This window comes from Vulpes lagopus, chromosome 5, assembly GCF_018345385.1.
Source record: "Vulpes lagopus strain Blue_001 chromosome 5, ASM1834538v1, whole genome shotgun sequence".
Lineage (NCBI taxonomy): Eukaryota > Metazoa > Chordata > Mammalia > Carnivora > Canidae > Vulpes > Vulpes lagopus.
Genome location: NC_054828.1, coordinates 35,053,644 through 35,062,494, shown reverse-complemented (window position 1 = coordinate 35,062,494; position 8,851 = coordinate 35,053,644).

Genomic DNA, 8,851 nt, shown 5'->3' with positions numbered 1-8,851 from the left:
CAATCTGGAGTTCCCAATTCTCACCTGCCATTTGGTGGAGTTCTAGTTGCTCTTTAAACCATAGCTTTTTTTTTTCCCCTGTGCCCATGTATCATCCCTGTATGCTGCAGTTCTCATTATCAGAGGTTGGGTTCCCTCTGTTACCATGTCTCTCTTGCCATTCTCTATGTGGTCTATTTTTGTTGTGCAGAGGCTGTTCAGTCATACGTCAGTTCTTCTTCAAGAAGAATTTCTCTCTAAACAAGTGTATATTTGGGGTGTACATAGAGGGCATGAGTTCAGGGTCTTCCTACAACCCTAGAAATACCCACCTTGGCTTTGTTGATGCTCACTTAGGCTTCCACAGTTTCCTTTTCCTCTCAGAGCAGTTGCTCCATAATGCCCGAGAGATGGATAGCTATTCACAGTAACAGCAAAACCTGAATATGTTTGCCTAAAGGAGAATGATGTACCAGATACCAGTCTGCTAAAAGATTCCAAAATTTGTTTTGGAAGACTCATGCTTAATTTATTTTTCATTTGCTCCTTTAAGTGGGCAGGTTAAGTGTCTCAGTGTAATGACCATGAGGCTAACATAGATCACTTCTATTTTATGAGATCATGAAGGGCATGCAGGATTAGTCTGTTAGGTCTGCCTTAAACAACAGAAATTTATTGCCTCAGAGTGCTGGAGGCTAGAAATCTGAAACTGAGGTGTCAAGAGGGTAGGTTCCTTCCAGTGTTCCTTCTCTGTCTCTTTATATCATCTTCTTTTATGTGTATCTTTGATGGACTGAATTTTGCTCCCTACCAATTCTTATGTTTAAACTCTAACCCACAGGGTAATTTTATTTGGAGATAGGCCCTATAAGGAGGTAATTAAGATTAAATGAGGTCATAAGGGTGGAGCCTTAATCTGATAGGATGGTGTCCTTACAAGAAGAGATCTCTTTCTCTGCATGTATAAAGAAGAAAAGCTGTGTGAGGACAATGAGAAGATGGCCATCTACAAGCTAGTAGAAGTATCATCAGACACCAAGCTTGATAGCACCTAGGTCTTCAACTTCTAGACTACAGAATTGTAAGAAGATAAATTTCAGTTGTTTAAACTACTCAGTTTCTGGTATTTTATTATGGTAGCCCAAGCAAACTGACGAGTGTCCAAATTTCCCTTTGTAATAATGACACCAGTCATACTGGATTAGGGCTCATCCTAATGCTCTCATTTTAACCGTAAAGACTCTATAGCCAAATAATGTTCCCTTCTGAGGTATTTTTGGGGTTAGGATTGGGGAGCACAATTTAGCTCGTAACACACACCAAACCTGAAGCATACCTCTAACTCTTTCTGTTGGAATCTAAGACTACTGAAAAGATCTCGGCCATATTGACCTGGATCATATGAAAAGACACCACCAAAAGCCTAATTTGAAAATCTGTATTAACAATACCAGTACCCAACATATTTCTTCTCATTTTACAAAAAGTGTTAACATTTCCACAGCCCAGGTGATAGGCACTACCTTAACCTCCAACATGGAAACTGATGAATAAGTATCAATAAATAAATGAGTGAATCTCATGAGTAATGAAAATCCCTTTTCTGTAGACAGGAGATTACTCTCAGCAGTGTGAAGGGTGGGATTGAGTTACACTGGAATTTCCAGCTCTGTAAAATCCAAAACAAAGGACTTTGGCTCTGATGTTTTCCATTCAAAGACTGTATCAATTGGCACTCTTGCCAATTCCTTATGATATAACACAATTCCTCTTAAGCCACATTATCCTCACATAGAACATGGATTTTCAATGGAAGCAATACATCACCCAACAGCATCCCCAAGGGAGGAAGGTGTTAAAAAGATTACCATTTTTTTATGTTTAAAGCATAGATGAATATATAGCACAAAACAGATATACAGTATATCTATGGTTTGAAAAACACAGCATTTACAGTCTTTCAGCAATGGCTCATTTCATTTTTTTATTTTTTAAAGATTTTATTTATTTATTCATGAGAGACACAGAGGGAGAAGCAGGCTGCAGGACTCCATCCGCAGACCTAAGATCACTCCCTGAGCCAAAGGCAGATGCTCAACCACTGAGCCACCCAAGTATCCCACAGTGGCTCCTTTTAAACATCAACTTTGAACCCCCAAACACCTGCCCCCTCCCTCACTCATCTTATATAGCCTGTGTCCTGTTCTGGTCCCTTTTTCTCATTTTCTTTATTAAAACTGAATTTTATGAAGGAAGTCACTTTACTGTATATATGTGTTTGTTATATAAAATTAATGATAGATGGTAGGATAAACTGGAAGTTAGGAAAACAAATCTAAAATTTTAGAACTCACCCCCAATGGTACATGAGTTTGAGAAGAAAATATGTTATATTTCAGTATTAGAAAAAGGATTGGGTTTTATAATTTCCTATGCTAATAGCTTTAATATCATGTATACATCATTATGTTTTAATGTGTTATATATATATTATGTATTCTACATATTAAAATAATATTGTAAATATTTTAATTAAGTCAATGACATTTGTGATATGCCCATGGAAAAGCAAATCTACAAGGCCTTTCAACATCTTCATTGAAAATATTATAAAACTTGAATACCCTTCACAACTGCCATTTATTCCTAGGAAGGGAGCAAATTAATATCCAACTCTAAGCAGGTATAACAATGTTTATAGATTTCAGTAAAATTGCCAAAATTTTATCAAGGTCATGTCCTTTCTTTTTAGGTTTTGACTTTTTTCTCTGAAAAGTATCTCAATAACTCTTTAAGCACTTGTTAGGTTTATTATTTTTTTTTCTTTAATGGAAATAGGTTTCTGACTTCTCACAAACAAGACTTAGACTTAATTATGATTGAGGCTAACTGGCTTGATTCCTAAGAAGCAGAGACTGTGGCTTTAAAAAAAATCTGAATGGTTCATCATGAGCCACTCTGTCTGTCAGCTGTCACTTGGCCTAGGAATGAGCAGTGAGTAAGATGGTTTAAAGCTCAGACGCTGTGGCAACTGCATCTGTCTTCCCAGGCAGCAGTAATCCTGCCTGGTCCACTGGCTCTGCCTTTATGAGTTCTTTTGATTGATAATTGAGAGAATAAATCTTTGAAGGACTTATAGGAATGCAAAAATACATATATTAAGATTTCAGTAATAAAATACCTATCAAAGTATTTTATGCAGTCTCCTTTCAGGTCTTGGCCTTTTAGGGCATTGTGCTAGGATAAAATTGGGAATTAGGATTCAATTATACATTTTTTTGTTTTTCTGACATTAGGCAATTCAAATTTTTCTTTCTTAATGTGTTTTTCTTTTTCTTTTCAAATTTTAATTTTCCATCCCAGACTAGGAGTTATTTATTTGGGGGTAGGGACTGAGTGGGGGGAGGAGTAATATCACAGCCTTAAGTAGAAATTATTTCTATATAAGTGGAAAACTATAGGGAAAATTCAAAAGATTAGTCTGAGAAACATAAGGTCTAGAACAAAAAAGTTATTTAACCTGGAGAAAAAAAAAAGACTTATTGATTTCTTCAGAATAGGGCTTTCATTAATTAAACACTCTTGCTCTAAATAGCTCCTGGAAAAGAAGGCAGGAGGACCTCTAGAGACTTAGGGTCAGGGTTTGAGCAGACCCTCCAATTTCCTAAGTCAGGTTACAAACTTATCTGAATTAATTTCTCATGTTTTCCTTACATGATTCCCCTACCTTACAAGAGATAGTTTTACTCGAGTCCCCATTAATATCAAGCTTAATACTAATAACAATATTGACAGTAACCATGATTTGCTGAGCACCCCCTATGTGCCAACAACTGTTCTAAGCACTTCATACTTACTAATTCTCATTCTTAAGAAACCAAGGCTCAAGAGGAGTCAGACACACTGTGTAGGATCAAAAGCTAAGTGGCAGGACTTGAAATATTATCTAATTGTATCCACAGTCCGTGTTTCGTCTGTTCCCCCTCTAAGTGACAATATGATGGAAGAGTAGTGTTAAGTACAAAGATGTTAATAGCAGAATGATTTATAATAATGTGAGTTTATTCAAAGGTATAATTATGTATGAATTATTGAAGGAAACTATGGTAGATGTTCTTGATGAAATAAAATAAATGCATAATTAATGTAGAAAATGCTTATTATTGTAATGTTAAATTTAAAGAATCCACATGATACAGACTTGATTGAAACCATGCTTTTAAAATGCCCAGATTAAATCTGGAATCAACTCTACAAAAACATCCTTAGTGGCTGGGAGGGAATGGTCTAATGAGAAGTAATTTTTGTTGTTCTATCTAAAAGGTATTTATATCTTCTTTAATAAGAATGTATTATTCTTACCTTCTTTGCTTAATAAATATCTTTATTTATTCCTAACAGGGATTATTTGCAGCCTAAAGTTAAATCCTGCCATAAAAAAAAATCATCCTGTCCAGGTTCTTTTTCTGCCCGCTTCCTGACCTCTCCTGTCTGTCGAGCTTTCCTCTGTGTGTCAGTGCTTACCAACAGTCTCATTTTCTCTAAGATCTTTGTTCTGGCTTCCTTTTCTCATGGTAATTTTTTTTTTTTTTTTTGCCTTGACACACTTATGGCTTTTGAAATTGTTCCATTTCTGTTTCAAGCATGTTTTATTTCCTAAGGTATAATTCAGTGTCTTATGAACCTCAATAATGTGCCAATGGTTTAATTAGTAGAAGCCTTAAGACTGTTCTTCCTAGGAGGGCAATCACACTTGTCTCCCTCTCTTTTGAGTCAAAAACAAGAGAATCAGGCCTAGCATTTACATGAAAAAGGAGATTTGTTGCTATCAAATATTTAGTACCATTAAAAGCTATATACACCAGAGTAAGTGACCAAATGGCACTTAGGATTTACCACATGGAAGAGTGTTACTAATAGTTTGGCTTAATGGATATAGTTTTTGGTGAAGGCCATAATTATACCAAAATGTTAGCTGAAGAGTTAGTTTTTATTTCAAGAATTACGTGATGTTCTACTCCTTGAAACAAACCAAAAGGGGTTTCCCCCCTCTGAACAAAAGTGCAATTTACAATAATTTCTAAACCACAGTATTTGTGAATAACATGGAGCTTTATGAAAAATAAAGAGAGCCCTCCCAGGAAAGATTATTTTGCCTAATGTAGGTACCTCTGAAGATCAACATGAGATGATCTAAAAACTTAAGAACATAAGCTTAAGCCCTTTCAAAATTGCATATCTCTCAAACTTTATTTCCTTTCATTTACTTCTCTATGAGAAAATAAAACCAGCTTTTCAGCCCTATCCATATATCAAAAAATACTTGAAAACTGATGCTGTTTTATCCATCTCAGTGTCTGCTAGCAACTGGAATTGTACTTATTACATAGCAAATACCCAATAAATACTCACTGCATGTATGAATGCATAAATGTTTATCAGTGTATCTTGCAAGATCTATCAGGTAATTTCATATTTCTTTTATGTCCAAATACTGACTGACCATCTCATGTAGCTTTAAGAATGTTATGACTGAGAGGAGGGGCAAGATGGCGGAGGAGCAGGGTCTCCAGGTCACCTGTCCTCAACAAATTACCTAGAAAACCATCCAATCATCCTGAAAATCTACGAATTCGGCCTGAGATTTAAAGAGAGACCAGCTGGAACGCTGCAGTGAGAAGAGTTCGCGCTTCTATCAAGGTAGGAAGACGGGGAAAAAGAAATAAAGACACAAAAGGCCTCCAAGGGGGAGGGGCCCCGCGAGGAGCCGGGCTGAGGCCGGGGCGAGTGTCCCCAGGACAGGAGAGCCCCGTCCCGGAGGAGCAGGAGCTGCACCGACCTTCCCCGCGGAAAGGGGCTCCCCGGGAATTGGAGCAGGATCCCCAGAAAGGCGGGGACGCCCTCGGGCTCCCTGGGACAGTAACAGAGGAACTGCGCCCCGGGAGATGCGCCGAGCTCCCTAAGGGCTGCAGCGCTCGGCGGGACCCGGAGCAGCTCGGGGGGCTCGGGCGGCGGCTCCGCGGAGGGGGCTGCGGGGCTCCGGGAACAGCTCAGCGGCGGCGGCTCGGGCGGAGGAAGAAGCTCCGCGGAGGGGGCGGCGCGGCTCCGGGAACAGCTCGGAGGGGCTCGGGCGGCGGCTCCGCGGAGGGGGCTGCGCGGCTCCGGGAACAGCTCGGAGGGGCTCGGGCGGCGGCTCCGCGGAGGGGGCTGCGCGGCTCCGGGAGCAGCTTAGCGGCGGCGGCTCGGGCGGAGGAAGAAGCTCCGCGGAGGGGACTGCGCGGCTCCGGGAACAGCTCGGAGGGGCTCGGGCGGCGGCTCCGCGGAGGGGGCTGCGCGGCTCCGGGAGCAGCTCGGCGGCGGCGGCTCGGGCGGAGGAAGAAGCTCCGCGGAGGGGGCTGCGCGGCTCCGGGAACAGCTCGGAGGGGCTCGGGCGGCGGCTCCGCGGAGGGGGCTGCACCGCCAGGAGCGCGAATCCAACAGCGCAGGCTCCGGAGCACAGGGCGCCGGGACACAGCCCAGGATCCGGCCTCCCCCGGGACAGGCAGAGGCCGGGAGGGCCCAGGACAGCAAGGACGCTCCTGCCTGGAACTGAGCAGATCAGCGGCCCCGCCCCGGAGCCTCCAGGCCCTGCAGACGGAGAGCCCCGGAGCTACTGCGGGGGCTGAATCCAGGTTCCCAGAGCTGCCGCCCCCGCCACTGTGGTTGTTCCTCCCGGGGCCTCACGGGGTAAACACCCCCCACTGAGCCCTGCACCAGGCAGGGGCAGAGCAGCTCCCCCAAGTGCTCACACCTGAGAATCAGCACAGCAGGCCCCTCCCCCAGAAGACCAGCGACACGGACCAGTTCCAAGGGAAGTCAAGGGACTTAAACTACACAGAATCGGAAGATACTCCCCCGTGTTTTTTTTTTTCTTTTTTGTTTTTTTTGTTTTTGTTTTTGTTGTTTTGTTTTGTTTTGTTTTGTGCTTTTTTTTTCTTCTCTCTTTCTTCTTGATTTCTGATTGCTTCCCCCACCCCCCCTTTTTTTTCTTTTTTCTCCTTTCTTTCTTTTTCTTCTCTTTTTCCCCTTTTTTTCTTCTTTCTCTTTTTTCTTTTTCTCTTTTCTTTCCTTCTCTCTCTTTTTCTCCTTTTCCCAATACAACTTGTTTTTGGCCACTCTGCACTGAGCAAAATGACTAGAAGGAAAACCTCACCTCAAAAAAAAGAATCAGAAACAGCCCACTCTCCCACAGAGTTACAAAATATGGATTACAATTCAATGTCAGAAAGCCAATTCAGAAGCACTATTTTACAGCTACTGGTGGCTCTAGAAAAAACCATAAAGGACTCAAGAGACTTCATGACTGCAGAATTTAGATCCAATCAGGCAGAAATTAAAAATCAATTAAATGAGATGCAATCCAAGCTAGAAGTCCTAACGACGAGGCTTGACGAGGTGGAAGAACGGGTGAGTGACATAGAAGACAAGTTGATGGCAAAGAGGGAAACTGAGGAAAAAAGAGACAGGCAATTAAAAGACCATGAGGATAGATTAAGGGAAATAAATGATAGCCTGAGGAAGAAAAACCTACGTTTAATTGGGGTTCCTGAGGGCGCCGAAAGCGACAGAGGGCCAGAATATGTATTTGAACAAATCCTAGCTGAAAACTTTCCGAATCTGGGAAGGGAAACAGGCATTCAGATCCAGGAAATAGAGAGATCCCCCCCTAAAATCAACAAAAACCGTTCAACACCTCGACATTTAATAGTGAAGCTTGCAAATTCCAAAGATAAGGAGAAGATCCTTAAAGCAGCAAGAGAAAAAAAGTCCCTGACTTTTATGGGGAGGAATATTAGGGTAACAGCAGACCTCTCCACAGAGACCTGGCAGGCCACAAAGGGCTGGCAGGATATATTCAGGGTCCTAAATGAAAAGAACATGCAACCAAGAATACTTTACCCAGCAAGGCTTTCATTCAAAATGGAAGGAGACATAAAGAGCTTCCAAGACAGGCAGGAACTGAAAGAATATGTAACCTCCAAACCAGCTCTGCAAGAAATTTTAAGGGGGACTCTTAAAATTCCCCTTTAAGAAGAAGTTCAGTGGAACAATCCACAAAAACAAGGACTGAATAGATATGATGACACTAAACTCATATCTATCAATAGTAACTCTGAATGTGAACGGGCTTAATGACCCCATCAAAAGGCGCAGGGTTTCAGACTGGATAAAAAAGCAGGACCCATCTATTTGCTGTCTACAAGAGACTCATTTTAGACAGAAGGACACCTACAACCTGAAAATAAAAGGTTGGAGAACCATTTACCATTCAAATGGTCCTCAAAAGAAAGCAGGGGTTGCCATCCTTATATCAGATAAATTAAAATTTACCCCAAAGACTATAGTGAGAGATGAAGAGGGACACTATCTCATACTCAAAGGATCTATCCAACAAGAGGACTTAACAATCCTCAATATATATGCCCCGAATGTGGGAGCTGCCAAATATTTAAACCAATTAATAACCAAACTCAAGAAATACCTTGATAATAATACACTTATACTTGGTGACTTCAATCTAGCTCTTTCTACCCTGGATAGGTCTTCTAAGCACAACATCTCCAAAGAAACGAGAGCTTTAAATGATACACTGGACCAGATGGATTTCACAGATATCTACAGAACTTTACATCCAAACTCAACTGAATACACATTCTTCTCAAGTGCACATGGAACTTTCTCCAGAATAGACCACATACTGGGTCACAAATCGGGTCTGAACCGATACCAAAAGATCGGGATAGTCCCTTGTATATTCTCAGACCATAATGCCTTGAAATTAGAACTTAATCACAACAAGAAGTATGGAAGGACCACAAACACATGGAGGTTA